At 37.0% G+C, this 24,911-nt stretch overlaps 1 pseudogene; it reads left to right on the top strand.

The window, feature by feature from the left end:
- LOC120534917 overlaps positions 1–24,106 on the top strand; it is a 115,899-nt pseudogene extending 91,793 nt beyond the window's left edge.
- Positions 24,107–24,911: the final 805 nt, after the last annotated feature.

The raw sequence follows: 24,911 nt of genomic DNA, 5'->3' as shown, positions 1-24,911 counted from the left end.
GTAATTACCAGACAATACAGTTCAGATTAGGCAGGATAATGTTTGACATCTTTCACAGTAATGACTAGAACAACTTTATCTATGCTGAACACTTAATGTGACGAGTCTCAGGCTTATTTGCTATAATTGATATTACAAAAAACAAATACAATGCATAATCGAGGGCATATAATGTTTCAAGTGAAATAACTTTGTCAAGAGAACATTGGCACAACATAACAGTTTACCCCACACAATTTACATGGTCTTTACTGATTACCTCTTTTAAGCATTCACTATGAGTGATATTCCTCCACACCATCTCCCTTTCCTTGGCAGGTGCTGCTGTATTACTTCTCCTCTGTCTGATATGCTAACAATCTCAATGAACTGCTACCAGCACTAGTTCTTCCTCTGCTGGTATGAAGGTTGTTTCCTCTTTTTCTCAGACTTGTAGTCCATGGCTGATTGGCTGTTCAATGCTCTACTCAAAATAACTCATTAAGATGAACTTACCTGAGGTTGCGTGAGCACATTGAAATTCTGAGTTCTGGAACTGGCTAATCCAATGGTGTGAAATCGTACTGTAGCAAACCAGAATTTACTCAGAGATCCAGGATTATCTAATCTCTCTTCCTGGAACAAACCTCAGAAAAGAACACAGGTTAACAAAAAATGTGAACAAGGCTTCAGGGGGAATCATTTCTTATATTCCACCCAAAAAAAAACCTTTACATCTTCAGAAATATCATTTTAGTGAGTTTCACAGTTTTCATTTGCAAAAATGTCTGTAAAGTTAATTTTAGTATTAGTTTCCCAAAACTGTATGTCAGTCAAAACTTGTCTGTCTCATTCATCACTAGTGGATTCATGCACATTATTTTCCATTCCAATTTATAATTAATATTTGTTAGAAATCTTGTGGACTGTACTGGACATTGGTTTCTTATCCAGCACACCCCATTTACTGCTGTTTGAAACTTTTAAAGCTTAAAATAAAGTTTGTTTAAGCAAATAAAAGAATTACTAACCCGTGCTGATGTGTCCATTATATGTTCCTATTTAAAATACATAAGTCATTTACCAAAGAATTGTAATTAATCTTTATTAAATGTTTAGCTAGGCAACATTTCTGTTTGCTACCCTTCATCTTTAAGTCTTTTCTGTCATCCAAAAATAAAACCCATAATAAATAAAAGATTTAAAAACAATGCATGATACATTCTTGGTTATTTAAACTATGTGGTAAACAGAAAAAGACAATTTATCTTAAATCCCATGATTTATATTATGGATACAACTCCAAAACAATACTAGTCCACCAACTGAATGTTTACAGGGAAGGCTTTCTAACCAATTTGAAATTAGAACAGAAGAAAAGCAATAAGATAAAACAGTTACATAAGATGAAAAATGTATTTTTAAATACATTTAAAGATGATCAATATCATAAAGTGTTTACAGGATGAACTTGTATTCCTTTCTGTAGTGTGTGACACTGTACAGTGCACACCTTTCCATGAAATGTATTTAAATGTTTCTGAAGCTTTCATGTTAACAAAATTTCTCAATTTCTAAATACGTAATCATTCATGAATTGTTTAGAGAATTCATTTGGAAAAGGTCACCTGGGCAAGGAAATCACTCTATTCATGGACAGAAATAAATGGATCACTCCAGTTATTTTTGGGTCCCAGCCGTCATAAATGCTGATACAAAACACATGTCAGATGTGCACTTCTCCATTCTCAAAGAGCTTGCCAACTTTTTTTAAAGGTTTGTTAGACAGATGTTCATGAAGTATACATGCCTTGTTATGTGTTTGAAGGAAAAGACAATTGGTGCCTGGAGGCATTAATACGTTGCCAAAATCTTAGCCCCTCTACAACAGGAGGAAAGCAACATCTGCATGTACATTTTGAAGAATATGCATTGATTTTGTAAATACAAGAATAAGGAAGGCCCCAAATTTTGTATTGGGAAATACAGTTTTGTTTTACTTTACATAACTTTTTATATATGTTACTCTATACAAAAAAGCATTAAGATACTATGAAGCTAAGGAACATAAATGACCTAATAGAAAGAAATAATCTGGAATTAATATTTTCCTTTCCCCTTTAAATGCTTCCAGAAAAGGGTCTGAAAGATGGGCTTTTTCAGAGTGAAGTGCAGAAAAGAATCTGTAGTGTGAGAAATGACTGGATGCGAGAGATTAAAGACAAAAAAGGCGTGGAAACATAAAAAGCAGGACAACATGTTTCCAATGGTAATTTGGAATTGTAGCCTGTATAACATCCTAAATAATTTAAGTGCAAACAGTACCAAAAATTCATTTAGTACAGTATGTTATCAGAGCTAAGGTGAGACCTTATTGCATTAGGCATAGTGATGTCAATGCCCATGTAGTGAACACTGATGGAATCATTCTGTATTACTTCTTCAGCTGCAAGCTTGTTTCATTGATGATGACATTGTTTTGAAGGATGGGGGCTTGCTGATTTGTTGTTACTGTTCTGTCAAAAAGGTGCAGTCCTTATCTGTATCTTGTGGTTTCAATGGGCACTAAAGAGCACCACTATAGGTATTTCCAGAGCTCAATTAGGTCCTTTACTTTTACACAATCCAATAAAAGGTTAGACATACTGTATCTCTGTGCTTGTTTGCTTATGAAACACAGGATAAGCGATGAGGATAATAACTAGGTGTCACAAGTGAGAAATTTGCTTTGTTGACTTCTATTCTGGATGCACTTGTTCACTCTAGAGTGCTACCATCTTAGAGAGCTGAACTAAAGGAGAACCCCTTTCTCTCAAGTGCCCAATCATTCTTCTAACTATATGAGCACTCTTCATTTCAGTCTTGCCACCTGAAGGAATCTCAGATTTTTATTCATTGTGTACTTAATTTTGTTTCAAGAAAGTAACTTAATATGCAATCAAGCAGAACTTATACAACAAGTAACTTCAAAAATCAATCTTGAGAAAGAAGAAACTCCAGAACATTTTAATAAATGAAGACAACCCAGAAAAAACTAAAAGAACAAGAATTCAATCCCCACCCGAGAAAAAGAGAGAAAAGCAGGAAGATAAAAGAAAACACACACATACACAAAAAAACATTTTCCCCCATGAATGCTTATTCTAAAATATTTTTAATTAAATCTTGCTATATTTTAAAACAGCTATGAACAGATCCTCTAAGCGATAATTAAATTTTTTTTTCCAATTTCAAATAGTATAGAATATCAGTTACCTACTGACTTATAAAAGGTGGGTTGGGATTCTTCCAGTTGACCATGATAAGTCTCTGTACTAGTCAAGTGGTATAGGTAGTTACAATCAATTTGTCCTTCTCTACTTTTAGCCCATCTAAGAGTCCAGCAAACACAACTGTTAATGGATTAGGAGTGAATGTGACACCAAGGCTGTCTGATAAGTGTTTTAATGATTTTTGTTCAAAATGATGTTAATTTGTTGTATTACCAAAACATGTGTCCCGAGTGATGCTAAAGTTAGATGGCAACATTGGATCTTGCCATGGGTACATTTTGGACAATTTTAAATGAGATACATGTGATTGATTGAAAGATCTTAAGTTGAATTATTGAGTGCTTAGCGCATATGGAGCTAGAATGCATTTTATCTGCGGCTAACTTTCACTCCTTTTCTGAGATGTTCATTGAAAGGTCCTTTTACCACCATGCCTTGGAATCATTAAAGGAAAGATACTTTAAGAAGTTTTTATATATTGTTGAAATGTTGTTTGAGTCTTCAAGACTGATCAGTATTGCCTCTGGAATAGAAATTGGTGAGATGTCTGGAAAATTGGGATGAAATCCTTTATCAAAATCTCTAAATTGAAAATAGTGGAAAATTGTTTTGCTGGTAAGTTAAATTTGAAGTGTAATTGTCCATAAAATGTAAATATAGTATCTATATAAAGTTCTCTTAGTGCTTAATCCAGTGTGTTTTCAAAGATTAAATACTGTAGGTCTGAGAAAACTGAAAAAGGTGATTTTCGTGTAGTGGGGTGCAACAGATAAAAGCTCCTCTGCATGAAAGTTTGTCCTGAATTGGTTCCATACTGTAAGTGACTCAACTTTATTATTAGTATATTTACTTTGTTTCCAAAAATTGTAACCAACCAAAACACACTATTAGTCAGCTATGACATGTTTTTTTCATCCAATGTTTTGTTGAGTACTAATATGACAGGGCTAATGTGGATGACTAATGTGGATGGCCTGCTCGAGACAGATTTATAGCTGTCCCATACTCTTTCCATTTCTTCATTATTAACTGTTTTGTCTTGGTAGAGTAATATATTACTATATATATATATATATTACTCTACTTTCCCCTTTTGTATTATTAATGTGTAGCCTTGCTCAGAATGCCTTAAATCTCACAGACTTACCACTCTATGATTCACTTACCACCCTTCTACATTTATAACCTCAGGCAATTAGGTGTAGTAAAAGACACGCAGGAGTTAAGTTTCAACTTAAATAATGTAGTATTGATAATATTCATAAATAATAACAATAAGCAAAGTACAAGTAAATATTGGCAACCATACAACCCGATAAATGCTAATATGTAGTTTCAGGCGGCACCCAGACTTGTTACTTAAAATGTCTCTAGTTAAGGCATCATTTCTGGTCAGCCTTCTTCAGAACAGGCCACATGCATGTCTCAATGTGCCTGCTGAGTTGTACTCCTCATGGAAATGGTGTGACAGAGAGATGCTTCTTCATTGTGATGTTTGTAAGAGAGATAGGGAGGGCTAAAGCAACCAAATTTCTGCATTCTTTGTCCTAACCCTTACACCAATAGGGTGTTGCACGACAGAATGGCCTCTGACTCAGGCCAATCCCAAACAGCCATACTTCGATCAATCAATCAACATTTATTTATATAGCACATATTCATAAAAAAAAAAAAATGTAGCTCAAAGTGCTTTACAAAATGAATAGAAAAATAGAAGACACAATAAAAAATAAACATAAGTCAACATTAATTAACATAGATTAAGTAAGGTCCGATGGCCAGGGTGGACAGAAAAGAAAAAAAAAACTCCAAAGGCTGGAGAAAAAAAAAAAATCTGTAGGGGTTCCAGACCACGAGACCACCCAGTCCCCTCTGGGCAATCTACCTAACATAAAATAAGACCAATAGGGCACACAATACCTTTCACACCTGCCCCCAAAACCATTTGCTCAACTGATACTTGCCAGCTAGGTAGTCTGGCTTTCCTGTGGGGGTTGACTGAGAGAGTCCTGCAAAGAATCACTTGCCAAACTGACTTCAAGCACTTTCCCCAACCCTGTCGTAAAATTACAAAGAGACTCAGTTCTATGAGGGTGGTGGGATGTTCTGAACCATCAAACCATTGCTGTTCTTATCAATGATAGACATTAGTGTTATAAGTTACAAATAAAAACATACAAAATATTTACAAACTTATTTGCAAAACTTCACACCACAACATTAACTTAACTGGACTCCAAGGGGGAGAGTCAGTGAACTGGATATTTTCTTATCTCCATCCCCTGACTTATGCTTTTCAATCGCCTTTTCACAGAGTCAATTAAGAGTGTTCCTTTGTCTTCATTGTGTAGGTTTGGCCATAATACAGACTCGTGATAATTTAGAATGAGTCAGAGTAAGTACTTCTAATGAATTTTCATGTGATGAATCAGTTCCCTGTCCAGGACTCTTACCTGCTTTATTTTAGTGCTGTTGCGGTTCCAGTCCCACACATACTTAAATGGGATTAAGCAAGATTAAGAATGTAATATTGGGTTCTACTACTGATAATTTTGTATGCTAACCAGCAGCAGCAGATTGGTTTTGACTTCACTACAAATCTGTTAAATGAGATACTCTGTGCATTTGTCACTCTTGTCCTGGATTTCAGAAGTATGTCAGACAATACCTCAAAAGGAGAAAAATGTGTATGTACAAGCTTTATTGTAAATACAGTTTGACATTTTTCTCTACTAAATTTTACTTTTCTCTAAGGGCTTGTAAAATTCCAGACAATAAACGGAATTACTAGTTTAAGTCTGACTCATCGGCATGAATGTGTCTGTGATGAATACAGCTCACATTGCATTCTGTTTCTGCTTGCGTAGCATTGACAGTGCGTTAGCAGATTCATCATAAGAACCTTTAAATGATTAGTAAGACATCAACAACTCCTACAACATAGTGTACATTCCACAGCTTCTGGCAGCTTATTCCTTTCAATGCACTGTCCCTAGGGACTGCTTTTTTTTCTTTTTGCTTTTGTCAGACACGATTAAACTAACTTAAACATTAACAATAGTGTTAAAACCATGATGAAATGAGTGACATTTTCCAGAATTCTTGTATCTCTAGACAGCAAATGCTTGGCACAGTAGAAATGTTTTACATAAGTGGAATTTTAATGAAAACAGTTTTCTAATATTTCCTGAAAAAGTTTTACAGCTGTGTAAAAGCATAACTCATATCATACATTTCTGCTTCATATATGTTTGCTTTGCCAATGCTATATACAGTCATCACATGTTCACTGTACACAAGATCATGTTTCATTATGCCTGTTTAAAGAAGAGATATTCAAGTATTTTACTTAATAGGCTTAATTAATTAATGACTTAAGGTAAGTGACCAATGGTTTATACAGCACAAAAACTATTTATAATTAAAATTTGGGAAAGATCCTGCCTTGTTCTGGATACATCCAAGACTGATTTAATCTCTCTCTATGATTCTATAATAGAATAAGCAGGTATGTAAAATTTGTGAATAAATTAATGAATAATGTAAAATAAATCTCAGTATAACATTAACATAATAATTATACATTGTGTCACACGTGTTCACATGGGAGGCAGCTTAAGGGCTTTGGTGATTGTAATTACCGAACCAGGGGTTGGCTCTGTTTGCTAATGCCTTCTCTCTTCCTCCCTTTGTAGAACGGAAGACTGACAGCTACTCCACTGCTGATGTTGCTTCTATTGTCTGCCCTCCTGCTTCCATCTTTTCCTGCCAAGTTGCCACATAACCCAGAACCGGCTTCGGTTAATTTTTTGTTCTTTCAATCTTTGTAATTATAAGGGGTCACCAGGGTGGTGCCCCAACTGTTTGACGTTGTTTTGTCTCCTCTTTACAATTGTTATTTTTCTCAAACTGTTCAACATAAAGCTCACTTTTCAAGCCATACTATTAAGTTATATTTTTTTGTTCTTTTTCTACATTTCTACATATATTTTAGCACACTACATAATGTCTGATGATTCTCCCGAATAGCTTAACTTAACTGCTGATAACAAATGAACAGCTAAAATACAGATTAATATGCTAAAGTGGGGTGGGGGTTCAGTGGCATACACCACTAGAAAACTATGAATGTTTAACTTTGAGGATGTATTCGTTTTTGAAGTTTTAGATTAAAACATTTAAATCATGTTTTGTGAAGTACTAGTGACAGTTAAATTGTTTCTTGATGTGCTGTTTGCTGGGATATAAAGTGGTATCCTCTCTCTTTGCTATTTATCAATGTGATACTATGACATGTTAAAATATTGTAATGATCTGGGAAAGAAGTTGCCACTGAGGCAGTGTGTTCTAAAAAGTTTTTAAAAAAGGGGCTGCACAGAGTGCTATGGAGACGGCCGGGCAGAGGAGACACAACTGCCACTCTTAATAAGCAGCCTCTGGGGTGCTAGGGAGGAGGGACTTTGGAAAGGAAGGTCAGTGATAGAGTGTGTTTGACTCGGTCTCATGTGGTGGCTTTTGTTCAAGGCCTGTTTGTTTGTCCCGACTATGTTGTTTTTGGCCAGTTAAGTCAGAAGACAAGAAATAAAACCATTGTTTGTTTTTTTTTGACAATTACCACCACTTGCTTGTGAGGTTTATTTGCCCACCTGGAAGGAATACTGCAATATTATTGATTAAAGTCATTTTCATTAGCACAACTTATCACTTATAATTGCAGGAATTGCATCATAAGTAAGAACTCAGTTTTTGCAGTTTAGCTTTCCTTTTGAGTGAAAGAGAATGTATATATGAAAGCAAACTTCTGTTTAATTGTTTTATATTATTTTAACAATAAAACTTAATTGTACATATTACATTTGAATATATGTTAATGCTTTGTATGACCTAAATTTCTTCATAAATCACACTTTCTAGGGCAATTGTAATTTAGCATACATTTTAAATTGTCCACCTAACTATTCATGTCAGAATTTAAAAATACACATCTTCAAAAAATATGTAAGTATTAAACTATTTATTTTACCATCATCCAATCAGCTATTTGGGGCTGGAGCATCAAATCAAAGAAGGAATCAATCAAGAACGGTAGCATTTCATCACAGCTCACGTTCACTCTTGTTCCCAAAGTCAGGCCCCCCACACAATTTCTATAGTTAGCAATCAACATTCAAATACCTTTCACATAATAAGATACTTTACAAACAAAAACTGAAATCTCTAGTTGAGACTGTGTATGAGCTGGCTTCTGATTTAAAATAAAAAAAGATCTAAACATACTACTTAAGAATTGTCTAGTAGGGTTCCTATGGTGACTGCAGCTATGACTTGAGAACAGCACAAAACAAGACACCAAATCCTTGAAATTCTCATTTACTCACTAGGTCAGGATAATACAATGTATTTCAATCCATGACCCTGCAAACTGCTGATTTTCCTTACTCAACCTGTTTTTATCTTTTTATTATACAGCAACACCATGCAAGGCATTTCACAAATACAGAGCTACTTAAAATATATCACAATTGTTTACTTTGCATATATTTTTTCACAATTGGAACACAGGTTCCAACCTGACTCAGAAGCAGGAAATATACCAGATGCCAGATTTTCCTGTTATACTATATTGAATTTATACTCATTTATAAGAAACCAATCACCAGTTTAATACTAATTAATCCAGTTCAATTTGAGGAATCTAATATAACATCTTGATCACCCAAGAGTTCATTTAACCTACGCTGGTATATCTAGGTCAAGGGATGTCCAATTATCAAAAAAAAGGTGTTTCTGATATGTAAACTAGTATCACGGGAACTTTAGAATGGAGATAAAAGAAAGAAACACAATACTAGACTTTACCAAAGCCTACGAAAAAACTTGTAAATCCGTCCCATAAATCCATACTTTAAATCCCTTCGCACCTCTCCGTCAGCGTCTTTTGTCCTGTATATGTGTCGATAAGCAGCAAGTAGCCAACTATCACATCCCCAACCACAGCGCAGTTTTCTCAGCTCAAGTCAGTTTACCTGCGTGTCAGTTGCTTAGAGTTGTATAGAGTGAGAAAACAAGCAAAATGACACCTTTTATAAATACTATATCATTATTTGGAACACATGCATTTCATGTGTGTTCCATGTCTACAACAATCTATGTAAACATATCGTTAAAATAGAAATGTTTTTCATGTTTTAGTAATAAATGACAAAAGGTACACATGAAATGTATAATGTGTGAAGCCTGAATTCCAAATATCAATTAAACACTTTCACAAAAGGTACAAATATAACAGAACAAGTGCGCTTCTATTCAAGAATATAACTGCAGAAAAAGAACCTGTATTAGGGTGCAACATACAAACCCCTTTGATACGACCGATTCGGTGGTGTAATGGTATCAGCTGTTTACTGGTAATCAAAACTTTATGGGTTCGATCCCGGACGTCTCCATTTTGAGAAGTGAGCTGCTTTTATTCTTACTATTTTAGAATAAAAACATACATTTGATTTGAGTCTTTAACAGCTGGTGAACACGTACAAATCAGGTTACAACCAAAAAGTTCGACAAACCTTTGCTTCTGTTCACGACCACACACTTAGTTGACAAACAAGCCAGTTTCCCCTTCCAGTTTGTACGCGCCGATGATTTCCGCACGTGTTGCATTGTTCTCGGTCAGACGTGTGTGCTTTTGCTGCGTACTCTTTGTACGCTATTTGGTTTTTCCTTCCGGTACATATGCGCCAATGATTTCCACATGTGTTCAGTCTCTTCCTGTAGTACAGTACATTGTTCTCAGTCAGACGTGCATCGCACAGATGGACTCTACCTCAAAACTGTAACTTCCTCTCCACCCAGCTTCTTGCTCACTTCCTTCATACCAGAACTCGACTTCTGCAATGTTACTTTTCTTGGTTGTTTATTAAAAAAATGTTTACATCGAGCGGTTCATAAAGGTATAGGGTGAATTCCTGCAATGTTACTTTTCTTGGTTGTTTATTAAAAAAAGTGTTTACATTGAGCAGTTCGTAAGGGTATAGCGTGAACTCCTGAAATGTTAGTTTTCTCTGTTCAAGGTTTTCTTAGTGTTATTCAATGTTTTTACATTTAGTTTACTATTACACTGTGCATTCTATGGTATAATTAACTATTTTTGTGCTTAAAAATCTTTAAATAAAATATATTTACATACAGTTCGTACGGTCCGGAACAGATTAATTGTATTTACATACAGTCCTATGTGGGAAATTACTTTGGGTCACAACCAAATCGGGTTGCGACCTGAGTTTTGGAACGAATTACAGTTGTGACCCAAGGTTCCACTTTACTTGTAAAGGTTAGCTTTGTTTCAGTCGCATTCACGCTCCCCCCCCCCATCTGACACTGCTGTTTTCGCATAAAGACGTCCTATAACAGAGATGAACTGAGATGATGACTAGGGTTCTACATCGGAGAAAGAATGCACGTCACACTTTTGCTGTCGCTGTACTTTGTATATGTACACGGGAAGCTCTGCAGTATACTTGTGACTTTATGCTGTAGGAAGATAAGTAAATACATAAAGTTAAATAATTTGATCTGACTCTTATATACAAAGTACAGCGACGGCAGCTTCCACCTGCAGCTATAAACTCTACAGTTGCGAGCGACTCTCCACGCTAGTGTTTAGATCTGGACGGTGTATGTGCCCAAAAAAGAAGTTTGACTGCATTATCATACCATTACTTATGAACTGAAGTGTCAGCGTGCACTTTTCGTGGCATTACACATGTATTTTTGCCTGTGTACTACTTCAGAAAGTAAAAGTAAAAATCATGTAATGATAATTACTCTTGCTTACTATTTTTCAATGATCTTGTATAATTTTCCTTCTTTCATATCAAATTATGATTATATATGTATCTTATAATTTTAATAATAAGAATTTGGAAACATACTTTTGAATAATTACTAACTCATTTTATACAGAAGATTACTATATTACATTACGAATTTTATTCACACATTCTTTCAGATTTTTAAAGCTTTTTCATGTAAGTAAAGGTATAAGTACAACATGATGCTTATGTCAATTTCTAACCTGCTTAGTACTGAACAAGGTATTTGCTAAAGCCTATCCCTGCCAGCATAAGGCACAAGACAGGAACAAAGGGTGTCGGTCCATTGCAACACAAAAACACACACCAGGGTGGATTTAGTATCGCCAATCCACTTTGGACAGTGGGAGGAAACCAGAGTACCCTGAGAAAATCCACACAGAAACGAGGAGAACATGTGAACTCCACTTGGGGAGGACCTGGCACATGAACCCTGGAGTCCTTAATGTGAGGCAGAATCACTACCACTGCAACACCCTCATGCTTATGTGGCTGCATATAATATGAATGTTATATGTACCTCTTTAAAAATGTAGTTTCCTCTATCAGGCTAAAGAGATTCTGTCAGTCTATTTGCTTTTTCTCTATGATTTTGTGTGTGTTTCCTGTAATAAATTGGACCATGAATTGCAGAAAGGTGAAAAAAGGTGAAAAAAATGACATGATGGATATCTTTATTTTGTGCTTGAATATTTGGGAAAGTTATTAAATAAGTATTTTTATATAATGTTTTTCCGTGTTACTTTGACCTTTATGCATCTATTTACTGTACATTCAACTCATTAATTGTATCATTTGAAAACTTGTATAAAGGCTCTATAAAGAGCATAATGTATACAATTTGTAATATATAATCTTTTTTAAATTACACCAAACCAAGGCTCAACCCTACCATTATCATAAAGTGCAAATAAGCATGCTGAGATCTTAAAATATAGACCTTTTGCACTATAGCTCATATAGAGACAAAATTCCTGTAAGATATATTGTAACATATTGTTTGAACTTAGGGACAGAAACATACATTAAACAGAATTGGAATTTCAAGAAAGTTTGAATTGAAAAATCCTTTTTTTAAGGTATTCATTAACTTCTGAGGTCTGTGTTTTTTCCCTTTTCTCATAACACAAAGATTATGATTTTATATAACAAAGTACAGCATTATGTTAGGTAATAAATAATCACAAAGTATGGGAAGGACGACAAGAATTTGATTCAGTATTGTGAGACAATACAGATGCAGGAAACTGTAATATATGAGTGCAGGCTATTTTTTCTTTTTTGTCTCTTCTTTTTTTACACTATAGACCAAATGTTCTTGTATTTTATAACAGGGTCAATAAGGAGAGATTATGGTACTACAGAGGTGTTACATTCAAAAGAACATCAGTTTGGGAAAGCAGTAATAAAGAAGAATTTCATTCATGCTGACGTTCTTCCACATGGGGTATGTTTTTAAAGGTTTCTGAGTGGTTAGATCGTTTCAAATTTGATCCAATGCATAATATCTTTGTTACCTACAGCAGGTTTGTTTATCCACACTATGTCAATCTATCTACAGTATGTCAAGTTCATTTACGTGATAATTTGTCCTGAAAGGCTTAAGCCAGTAATTTTCTTTTCTCTGTACTCAAATGTGGCACTTGGCGCCACTGCCCTACTGCCAAGTTGTTTGCCTGCCAAAGGAAAAGTCATCTCTGATGGAGGAGCATTGGAATCGTCGAGTAGAAGGGGCGTTTCATCAGATTGGCTGGCCCAGCACTTAATTCAGCCAGTAGGGGGGAGGCAGCTTGATGGCTGAGGTCTCCAGGACTCTGAACAAATCTGAATCAAATTATGTGATATCATCTACTATTGCATTATGCTCTGTACTTGTAATAATACTATTGTACTATTGTATTGTATTGAGGATTACTGTGTTCTATTCTGTTTTTGACACCTACTGCACACATTGAAAGGGGACTCTCTTTGAAATGACTTTCTAAAGGTTTTATCCATTTTTTTTCCTACAAGGTTTTTTTTGGGATCTTTCTCCTGTCTTCATAAAGAGTCAGGGCTGGGGGGCTTTCAAAAGATAGGGCCTGTCAAAACCCATTGTGGCACCCCTTGTGTGATTTTGAGCAATGCAACAATAAATTGTATTGTATTGTTCTCAAGATCATTTGTGTGGATCAACTTAACTATAAGTGTTCATCCCACCCACCTTCACTACTCTTAACTCGACTTCTCTCTTTATTAATCCAACTGGTACAGACATGGCTGAAAATAGTGGTTCTATTCCACTTTTTAAAAAAAAATCTTCACAGGTTTCTCTGAACTAAGCTCACACTGACAAAAGTATTTGGTATGCACAATTCTTTATACCATGTTTAACAGGACAGAAACTTTGTTTTTGATTTATCAGCTGTGGTCCCCGGCCGGGACGCCCAGGAGGAGGAAAGGAGGGCTTGTGCCTCCTCCAGACCGCGAGGGGGCGTCCGTCCTGGTTATATTGGGGACCACGGGTACAGGGCTTGGAAGCCCAGCCCTGTAGTGACCCATGGTCACCGCCAGGCGGCGCCCTGATGCCGGTTTACCCCGTGTGGTCTTTGGCCGGGGATGGAGCCCGGCCGGGACGCCTTGGAAGACCGGAGGAGGGCGTCCGTCCTGGTTATGCAGGAGGCTTTGGGTAGGGGGCTTGGAAACCCAGCCCTGTAGGGACCCGTGGCCACCGCCAGGCGGTGCCCCAGTGCCTATTGATCCCGGGAGCCCGGCACTTCTGCCACACCAGGAAGTGCCGGGGGGAAGACGAAAGGGGATACACGGACAGCTTCCGGGTGCGCAGCCGACACTTCCGCCACACAAAGGTGTGGCCAGGACTAAGTGCCGGGAAGCAGCTGGAGCCCATCCGGGTTCCCATAAAAGGGGCCGCCTCCCTCCAGTCATTGGTGGAAGTCGGGAGGCAGTACGACGGAGCTGGAGAGGCGGCCAGGAAGAAAGGCACTAGAGACTGTGGGCCCTGGACTTTGGGGGATTCAGTGCCAAGGGCACTGGGGTTGTGAGTGCATGTGATTGGACTACTTTGTATATATTTGTAAATAGTGTGAATAAACAGTGTGTGGGTGCAAAATATGTTGTCCGTCTGTCTGTACCAGGGCCAGTGTTCACACAGCATATTATTTCAAATAATTAAACACATGAAAATGACATGGACAAAAATAGCGGCACCTTATTTTGTAGTATAACCTTTGCAAACAACTTTCTGTAGATCTGAGTGAGATTTCTCCTTTTCATTACTGGTTGTTTGGCCCACTCTTTCGTTCTCTCAGGCCCTGCACTAGTTCAAAGTGGCAGCAAAGCAACCTCAATACATCAATGATTCTTGTACATGTTTCAAAATAGGGATGATTTTTTTTTTCTATTCTCATCTTATTTCACCTGTTCAAAATACATTCTCTCAGAAGGACTGTGGCCTTTCAACATGGACTTTTGTAAAGTCTAGAGCTTTTTTGTGTTTCTTTCTTAGAAGAGTACGCAGTAACAACTTGTAGCAGACAGAATGTTAACATTTGGCAAGGGTATTATTCTTCTTACATTGGCACCAAGTAAGTGCTTCAGTTTGTGAGAATGTAGAATAATCTATAAAACCCCAATAATTCTGAAAGTACTCAGAGGGTGTTAGCCCCACTTCTTTAAGGGTACCAAACCAAGGAGATTCTCATCTCATTAAGAAATCAAGTGATGATACTGACATCAGCTGGGAATTATTATGTTTTATGCTTATGCAGCACAGCAAAGCTACCCCTGTTGTTCACAATCCAAGCCCCAGGGGCAAACAGTGGAGTAATGCCAAACAGTAAAGAGTTGCCTCATTCTGCTTGGCAGCTCACATAGAGTGCTTTGCAGAGGTGAAATTACTGGAAGGGCAGGGAGGAATTTGGAATAAGCAGTGGTGAGAAACCATGACAAAAGGTAATGAAATAAGCATTGCTCCTATAGTTGGGTGCACTATGGCACAGTGATTAGTGCTGTTGAGTTTATTTCTTCTGTTTATGTGTGCAGTTTGCTCTGACTTCTCTGTTTCTCCTCCATATGCCATATGTGCTAAATTGATTGGCAGTTCCAATTTGTATGTGTGCGGTAAGCATTTGAGGATACCATGTAACAAACGGGTGTCCTTCCAAAAATGGGTTCCTGTCTGATGCCATAAGGATAGGCACAAACTGTTGTTATCCAATTAATGTCCAAAAAGCAAAGGAAAACTACAGAATTAAGCAGATATCATAAAACAGCCAAAATAAAACCAGACTGTAGGCATTTTTACCTTTTCATGAGTTTAGACAGATGTTAAGTTTTAATTCACACAGTTTCTTTAAAACATCATATCTTCTAATCAATGACAAAACAGAAGCATAGACCATTAATCTGGATGGATCCTATTTATTGGTTTTGGTCTAAACGACCAATTTTGTATGTCATAAATTAGTTACTGCCATATTTGAGCTAACTTTACTTATTATTACTTGCAAAGCTTTGATTTATATACCCCTAAGAACAATACAACTATGGCTAATTGTAATTTTTTTATTTTACCTTAGAGGTTGAGTGCTCTTGAAACTAGTGTATGCTTCATAATTAAACCTCAGAGGCTAATTAGCTATCTTTGCGTGTTATATAAATAATACATGCAACCTTGGAGGCTAAGCGCTGTTCCTTAGTGTGTATTTCAGAAAAAACTTCTGAGTCTAAGCAGCCTAATTGAATGCGTTTTACATTTAATTCAAAACCTATCTATTAAAGAATGCTCACCGAACAGGAATATTCAGACTGCATACCTCAGGAGTTGAGTTTCAGCGTGTGTCCACTATAAAAGAGGCTTTACCTTTTCAACATTAATTACAATAATAGCAGGCAGATAACCAGTACAATAATTTATTAATAGCAAATTCAAAATTATATACAGTAACCAAATAGAATTAATTTATAAAAATGGGAAAATAAAGTAAGCTAGAAATGCTCAGACATACATTCTTTAAAACAGAAATACTAATATTCCTCCATATTTTTGAAATTTGTCTGTTTATACCTTGAAAGCCTAAGGTTAGCCAGGGATCAAAATTCATCCAATGGGAAAATTTATGGTCATAAAATCTTCAAGAGTTCCATTTACTGAGGAGAAATTCAAATTCAGAGCGAAAACAGGCTGACACTTCAGATGTCATAAAACGTTCAGTTTTACCCCTCAGAAAGCATACCTTGGGTATTGGCCTCATTAGTATACATCATTATAGAAAGATTTTTCAAATATATAATGATAGAAACATACCCTTCTGGAAATACAGTCAACCCTCGTTTATTGCGGTTAATCCGTTCCAGACTCTGCCGCGATAAATGAATTTCCGCGAAGTAGAAACCATATGTTTGTATAGTTATTTTTATATATTTTAAGCCCTTATAAACTCTCCCACACTGTTAACATTATTAGAGCCCTCTAGACATGAAATAACACCCTTTAGTCAAACGTTTAAACTGTGCTTCATTACAAGACAGAGATGGCAGTTCTTTCTCACAATTAAAAGAATGCAAACATATCTTATCTTCAAAGGAGCACCGTGAAGAGCAGATAATGTTAGAGAGAGCGCTCGCTAAGAAAAGCAAACAATCAAAAAATCAATACGTACTTTTAAGTATACAGAAGCACAGCGATAAAGCGCCATTTTGTAGAGGAGCGTCCTATCTTTTAGGCAAACAGCCACTGTGTAAACAGCCCCCTCTGCTCTCGCCCCCTCCTTCAGGCTGAGAGTGAAGCAAACAAAACAAGCGCCACGCGGGAAGCATATCTTTTAGCATTGAGGAGTTTTAGTTAATATGTAATATGCTCTGATTGGGTAGCTTCTAAGCCATCCGCCAATAGCGTCCCTTGTATGAAATCAACTGGGCAATCAAACTGAGGAAGCATGTAACCTAAATTAAAAGACCCATTGTCCGCAGAAAGCCAAAAAATCCGTGATATATATTTAGATGTGCTTACATTTAAAATCCGCGATAGAGTGAAGCCGCGAAAGTCGAAGCGCGATATAGCGAGGGATTACTGTAGCTTAAAAAGATTCACCATAACATTAGCAATAATTTACAATCATGCCTGTGAGATGTAATCGAAATTCTTGAGTTAACTGCAATGACACATAAAAACATACAACTGATTAAATGTCAGCTTGATTGACTATCAACTGACTTTCAAATGCTGTGATCTTGGAAAGAAAATCCATCTTATTCTGAAGTAAAACAGTTCCTGCAAGATAACGGGAACTCTATCTTGTCATTTCCTTATGCCACATGCTCCAACTTCCTACAAACGAAAAAGCAAAAACTTAAAACTAAATGTCAAAGTCACAATGTTAAAGCACAAGCCCAAAGTTGTATTTGCCTTTTTACTTCTTATTCTTCTTACCATTCAATTGTCACATAATTATTGTGGCAAACAACACAACCAAATGGATGGGGCCAATGGTGGACCTGAGGCTCATAGCTGATACTTTTGGGTGGCAACTCTACCCACTGATTCTCTCCAGTAACTCAATCATATAAATATTCCAGGATATTACACTTTTTAGTAACTAGTACATTATGTTTAGTAGTAGTAATTTTTGGATATTTTGTGCCCAGTTTAAGTGGAAGTACGCTAAACGGGGGATGTGCCATGATCAATGAATTGTAGGGGCTGCAAAAAGGGTCCTCATGGAAGCCATTATCCTTCTAAAATGTTCTTTGATATTTTAATTTTAAAACAATCAGTATCAAGTAGCACATCAGCAATCAGAATGAGCTATATTGGTGGAATAATCAGTAAGCGCTGTTTAAAAAAAAAAGAGAACAGACAAATAAATATCTTATTCAGCAGTTGGAGAAAGGGAGTCACTGTGTACTAAGAGACCAAAACTTTGGCTAGTATTTTATATTTATGGTGAGGTGTCAGTGAGCAGTGTGAAGAAGGCACATGCATGGTTTAAATGGAGATTATCCTACAATCCATTTTTATTTCATATAGCAGCACTCTCAAGAACGAGAGAGAGAAGAGGTTGGATGATGTGGAGATAGTGAATCAGGACGTGCAATGAATTAGCAAGGAGGAAGTAAGGACAACTATAAAGAGAAAGAAAACTGGAAAGGCCATTAGTCCAGATGACGTACATATGAAAGCATGGAGGTGTTTAGGAGAGATGGCAGTGGCATTTTTAGCCAGATTGTTTAATGGAATCTTGGAAAGTGAGAGGATGCCCGAAGAGTGGAGAAGAAGTGTACTGGTGCTGATAAGAAGTGTACTGGTGCTGATATTTAACAATAGGGGGGATGTGCAAGACTGCAGTAACTACAGGGGCCACAGCATGAAGTTATGGGAAAGAGTAGTGTAGGCTAGGTTAAGAAGTGAGGTGATGATTAGTGAGCAGCAGTATGGCTTTATGCCAAGAAAGAGCACCACAGATGCAATTTTTCTTCTAAGGATGTTGATTGAGAAGTTTAGAGAAGGCCAGAAGGAGTTGCATTGCGTCTTTGTGGACCTTGAGAAAGCATATGACAGGGTGCCTCGAGAGGAGCTGTGGTATTATATGAGGAAATCAGGAGTGGCAGAGAAGTAAGTAAGAGCTGTACAGGATATGTACGAGGGAAGTATGACAGTGGTGAGGTATGCGGTAAGAGCGATGGATGCATTCAACGTGGAGGTGGGATTACATCAGGGATCAGCTCTGAGTCCTTTCTTATTTGCAATGGTGATGGACAGGTTGACAGACGAGATTATACAGGAGTCCCTGTGGACTATGATGTTTGCTGATGACATTGTGATCTGTAGCGATAGTAGGAAGCAGGTTGAGGAGACCCTGGAGAGGTGGAGATATGCTCTAGAGAAGAGAGGAATGAAGGTCAGTAGGAAGAAGACAGAATACATGTGTGTAAATGAGGGGGAGGTCAGTGGAGTGGTGAGGATGCAGTCTACATGACCATCATCATCAAGTCCTTCCGTGAGAACCCTAAATACAAAGAGGACTGTTTCATTTATGTGAGGTAGAATGCCCAGAGGGGACTGGGTGGTCTCATGGTCTAGAATCCCTGCAGATTTTATTTTTTTTTCCAGCCGTCTGGAGTTTTTTTTTTTTCTTTTTTCAGTCCTCCCTGGCCATTGGACCTTACTCTTATTCTATGTTAATTAATGTTGACTTATTTTGTTTTCTTACTGTCTTTTATTTTTCTATTCTTCATTATATAAAGCACTTTGAGCTACATTTTTTGTATGAAAATGTGCTATATAAATAAATGTTGTTGTTGAATAGAGTTGGCGAAGGTGGAGGAGTTTAAATACTTGGGATCAACAGTACAGAGTAACAGGGATTGTGGAAGGAAGGTGAAGAAGAGAGTGCTGGCAGGGTGGAATGGGTGAAGAAGAGTGTCAGGAGTAATTTGTGACAAATGGGTATCAGCAAAAGTGAAGGGAAGGTCTACAGGATGGTAGTGAGATCAGCAGTGTTATAAGGGTTGGAGACAGTGGCACTGACCAGAAAGCAGGAGACAGAGCTGGGAGTAGCAGAGTTAAAGATGCTAAGATTTGTACTGGGTGTGACGAGGATGGATAGGATTAGAAATGAGTACATTAGAGGGTCAGCTCAAGTTGGATGGTTGGGAGACAAAGTCAGAGAGGTGAGATTGCATTGGTTTGGACATGTGCAGAGGATAGTTGCTGGGTATAATGGGAGAAGGGTGCTAAGGATAGAGCTGCCAGTGAAGAGGAAAAGAGGAAAGGCCTAAGCGAAGATTTATGAATGTGGTGAGAGAGGACATGCAGGAGATGGGTGTTACAGAACAAGATGCAGAGGACAGAAAGATATGGAAGAAGAGCAGCCGAAAGAAGAAGAAGCACTCTCAAGAAACACCATCAAAATGTTCCTTACAATGCAAACAAGAGAGCAAACAAGCTTGGAAAGCAAAGTGCATTGTTGAATGAGAGGTGTTCAAATATAAATGATACCCATGTTTACTATCTGTTGGATGTTTTTGAAAATTTGCATTATACTGCCTATAATCTAGTGTAATTATTTGGGCTAAATTTAAAATTAAATCAAGTTGATTTTCAATAAAGTCAGTTCTTATGTGTATGAGTGAAATGAGTCATCTCATATTACTGTGTAGGTTATTAATGCATTAACAGGAATATTTAGTTTAGACCACAAAGGGCTAGGCTTTCTTTTAATTTCTATTTATACTTCTATGGTGATGCACAATTTGATATATATCCAGGGAAAATCCAGAAAGAAAAAATCCAGATTAGCATCCAGGAACATCAGACAATGGAAATATTGTCACCCTGAGCCTACATCAGAGTTTCTGTAACTGTAGGGCATGGCTCCCCTAAGGGACGCAAATAAAACATTCCAGGAAATAGCTGAAGACAATTATACAGCAAACATAAAAATATACATTCTGTTATAATACATAAAAGAAGTCATTGTTTTATTTTCCTTTGTTTTAAAATGTCTGGAATCTATTAATTGCAGAGAAAAGAATTTACCTTAAAATATACATTTATTAGATCATACTTAACAGAACTGTAGGCCAAATTAGTTAATACTTTTCAGTTAACATTTGTTTTGTTCAAATAACATGAGTACATTATTTTTATCTGATTACACTTTCCATTTGGACAATAACTAAACTCTATACACCAATGTAACATAACAACATATGGTCAAAGATTTGTGGACACCTGACCATCACACCTATATGAGTTTATTGGATATTCCATTCCAAAACCATGAGCATTAATATGGAGTTACATCCCCCCCTTTGCCTTCACTCTTCTGGGAATACTTCCCACAAGATTGTGGAGTATGTCTTGGGGAACCTGTGCCCATTCAGTCAAAAGAGTATTTGTGCAGTCAGGTACTGATGTTGGATGAAAAGATCTTGCTCGCAATCATGGTTCCAGTTCATCCCAAAGGTGTTTGATAGGGCTGAGGTCAAGATTATGGTCGAGTTCCTCCACACCAACCTCATTAAACCATATATTTATGAACCTGGCTTTGTGCAGATGGGCACAGTCATGCTGTAACAGGAAAGATGCCTTCCCCAAACTGTTACCATAAAGTTGTAAATGCTCAATTATCTAAAATGTCTTTGCATGTTGTATCATTAACAGTACCCTTCACTGAAACCAAGGGACCTGGACAAAACCCTAAAAAACAGCCCCAGGACATTATCCCTCCTCCAGTAGGCACTATGCAGTCAGCAAGGTAGCATTCTCCTGCCATCTGAGAAAACCAGGTTTGTACATCAGACTGACAGATAGTGAAGCATGATTCATCACTCCACTTAACTTGTTTCCACTGTTCCAAAGTCCAGTGGTGCTGTGCTTTACACAACAACAACATTTATTTATAAAGCACATTTTCATACAAACAATGTAGCTGAAAGTGCTTTACGAGATGTCAAAGACAAAGTTACAAGAAAAAAAAAATAAGATTTATAATAAATAACTGTGCTATAGTCTGTTTACTCCTTACATTTGACAGATTCATTATTGGATTGGTCTACTTGCGCACCCTAATAATAACACACACATACATAGATATACACATACACTCAGAACTTAACCACAACAGTGCCCTGTGAATGTCATACACACAACTGGTTAACTTCTAGCACTTTAAACCACAGAAGTGCTACAAGAATAACACAACTTGTCACTCACTTAGCACTTACTTATTATTAGCATGAACAACATACAATGTTTACATATATCTCAGATCTAAATACTAGGAATATATTTAAACATACAAAGGCTCAATATCTTTGGTTATATGCAATTTATCAACCAAAGATGTCTTACTTTATTTACTGTTCACTACTATTGGGTAGAGCTCTGACCCTCAGCCTCAATAAACCTCACAGCATTGAGATTATGGCAAACCTCCAGCTATTCCAGGTGCTCAAAAAAAAAAACCCAAAACTGTATTACTTCAGTTACGCTGCATATAAAGACAAAGTATAGAAAGATAAATTTATTAAAGAACAATAATAAGTAATAAAAAATAAGATATATAGTAAAGTCAGGATATATACAGTAGTCTTAAAAAGCTTATGGGAAGAAATTAGAGATGTCAAGGATGAATGTCTCAGGGTGGCGTTAATTTAGCAATCTATGTACATGAAATACCATTAATTGACAATCGGATGAAAACTGTTCACACATGTCTTTGTTTTCTCTTCTGACATCGATATTCCATTGTTGCTGTTTCTCTTCTGACATTGCTTTCAGACAAGGTATATTTATTATGAAATTTCATGCTGGGAGTTTCACAACACATGATTGTCGCATGAACCTGATTGGCTGTTGCCTGGTACTTACTGGCATGTCTTCCTTTCCCAGGCTGTAAACTAATTTAGCAATATATTGTCCCAGATGTCCATCCATGAAGTAATCAATAGTCTGAGGTATCGCCATTTCTTCCTTTCCCAGGCTGTAAACCAATGCAGCAATATGTTGTGAACATCTGTTATAAAAGTGAGGTATAAGGGAAGAGGATATGCTTTTGATGTTACAATGCCTATACAAGTGTCCTGCATCTGATCATATGATGAAAATATAGATGAAACTGTGCAGATTTTATACATCACAACAGTAACAAAGAACATTTATTTAAAAATTAATTAATTAAAAAAAACAGATAAATGTCAACTAGAGCAGTAGCATCTCTATATACTATGTCATGTATAATAATAATATACAATAATGATATAAGTCTCTAAAGATGAATCTGATGATAAGGTCAGGTGGCCAGAAAGACAGAAAAAAAATCTCCAGTTAGGCTAGAGAAAAAAAAAAAAAATCTGCAAAGGTTCTAAGGCCAACAGACTGCCCAGCCCCTACTGCACATTCTACCAAACATAAATGTTCTTAATTCATTCCTCTTTGTTTCCAAGCTTCTTATGAGATGATTCAGTGGAGTCGGTCTCTTGGATAGCTGAGACACCCACCTTCATTCCATCATCACAGGTGGCTGCATGGTGACTTGATCATGTGGTGGTGGCACAAAAGACAACAGAAAAAATTGCCGATCCCTGAAGAATATGATAATTCCATGCCCATATTTTCTATTAGGAATACAACTAATATGTAACTATGAAAAAGCCAAATTAAATTGTTTTTTTAGCAGTTTTTTTTAAATGTTCCACAGTATTAGCCTGGCAAATTTCTTCTGGAAAAGTATTCCAGATTTTAGGTGATTAACAACAACAGGCCTCTTCTTATAAGCTTGGCCCTTGGAATTATAAGCAGATCACCATTAGAAGATCTAAGGTTACAACTTGGAGTGTAGGGTGAAACATTCCAAAATATAGGACGGAGCAAAATTATTTAAGGCTTTATACACCATTCGTAATGTTTTAAGGTCAATTCTAAATGTTATGAGGAACCAGTGTAACAATGCTAAAACTGGTGAGGTGTGCCCAGATTTTTTTCTAGTTAAGATTCTGGCTGTTGCAGTCTGCACTATTTGCAACCTACTGATGTCTTTCTTAGGAAGTCCTGCTAGGAGTGCATTACAATAATCTACTTAACTAAAAACAAAAGTGTGAAGTAATTTTTCAGTGTCTTGTAAAGTTATAAAAGGTCTAACTTTTGCTACATTCTTTAAGAGAAAAAATGCAGTCCTAGTAATCTGGTTAATATGCGATTTAAAGTTTAGGTCAGAGTTAATGATTACCCCTAAATTCTTTACCTCCACCTTGACTTTTAAACCTAAGGGATCAAGTTTATTTCTAATACCCTCACTATTTCCATATTTGCCGCACTTCTGTTTTTTTCTTATTTAGTTTGAGAAAGTTTCTATTTGTCCAATCGGAGATATTGCTAAGGCATTAGATCAGAGAGCCAAGAGAATCAGGGTTATCAGGCGCTATCGATTAATAAAGCTGTGTGTTATCTGCAGTGCTGTGGTAGTTCACCTTGTGTTTTGAGCAGGATATCCAGAATAAATCATTGTGGTATACCATATATGTATTACACCATCTGCAATTAAAACCCATTTCATTAAGCTCTTGATACACAGTTCTTCTGCTGATGTTGCTTCCAGAGGTAGTTTGGAACTTATTGTGAGTGATTCAGTAGACGACCAGTGATTTTTAAACTTTGCCTTTTAGTACTCATTGACCCACTTTGTGAGTTTGCGTGGTCTACCAGTTTATGGCTGAGTTGTTGTTCCTAGATGCTTCACCTTCTTAATAATAGCACTTTTAGATGACCTGGGCAGATCCATTAGTATTAGTACTTCATATATTAACTTGTAACAAATGTGGCATTCTATGACAGTGCCAGGTCTCTGAGCTCTTCACCATGACCAGTTCTACTACCAATGTTTGCTAATGAAGATTACATGGCTATGTGGTAACTTTTATGTAACTGAACCTGAATTTAATAATTTGGAGGGTGTCACACACATGTGCATGGTAGGCAGCTAAAAGGACCAAAAGAAGGTAATTCCACACCAGGCCAGGGGGTAGCAGGGTGCAGTAAACCTTTCTCTTTTATCTCTGCAGACCAGGCATGGGAAACTTTGCCTGATTCTGATGACATCAAGTTCCAGTCCCGTACTGATGACTTCACTTCTGGTTCCAGCTCCAAGAATGTCACTTCCGGTTCCTGCTCCAGATGACATCACTTCTGCCGACCAGCCATAAAAGAAACCCAACTACCTCTTTGCAATCAGTTCTGTTGTGGACTCTGTACACTTTGTTCTGCCCCAAACCTCTTTTGGAGTTAAGG

Source organism: Polypterus senegalus, chromosome 9 (genome assembly GCF_016835505.1).
Source record: "Polypterus senegalus isolate Bchr_013 chromosome 9, ASM1683550v1, whole genome shotgun sequence".
Lineage (NCBI taxonomy): Eukaryota > Metazoa > Chordata > Cladistia > Polypteriformes > Polypteridae > Polypterus > Polypterus senegalus.
Note: the sequence above shows the minus strand (reverse complement) of the source record. Positions and strands in the feature narration are given on the sequence as shown.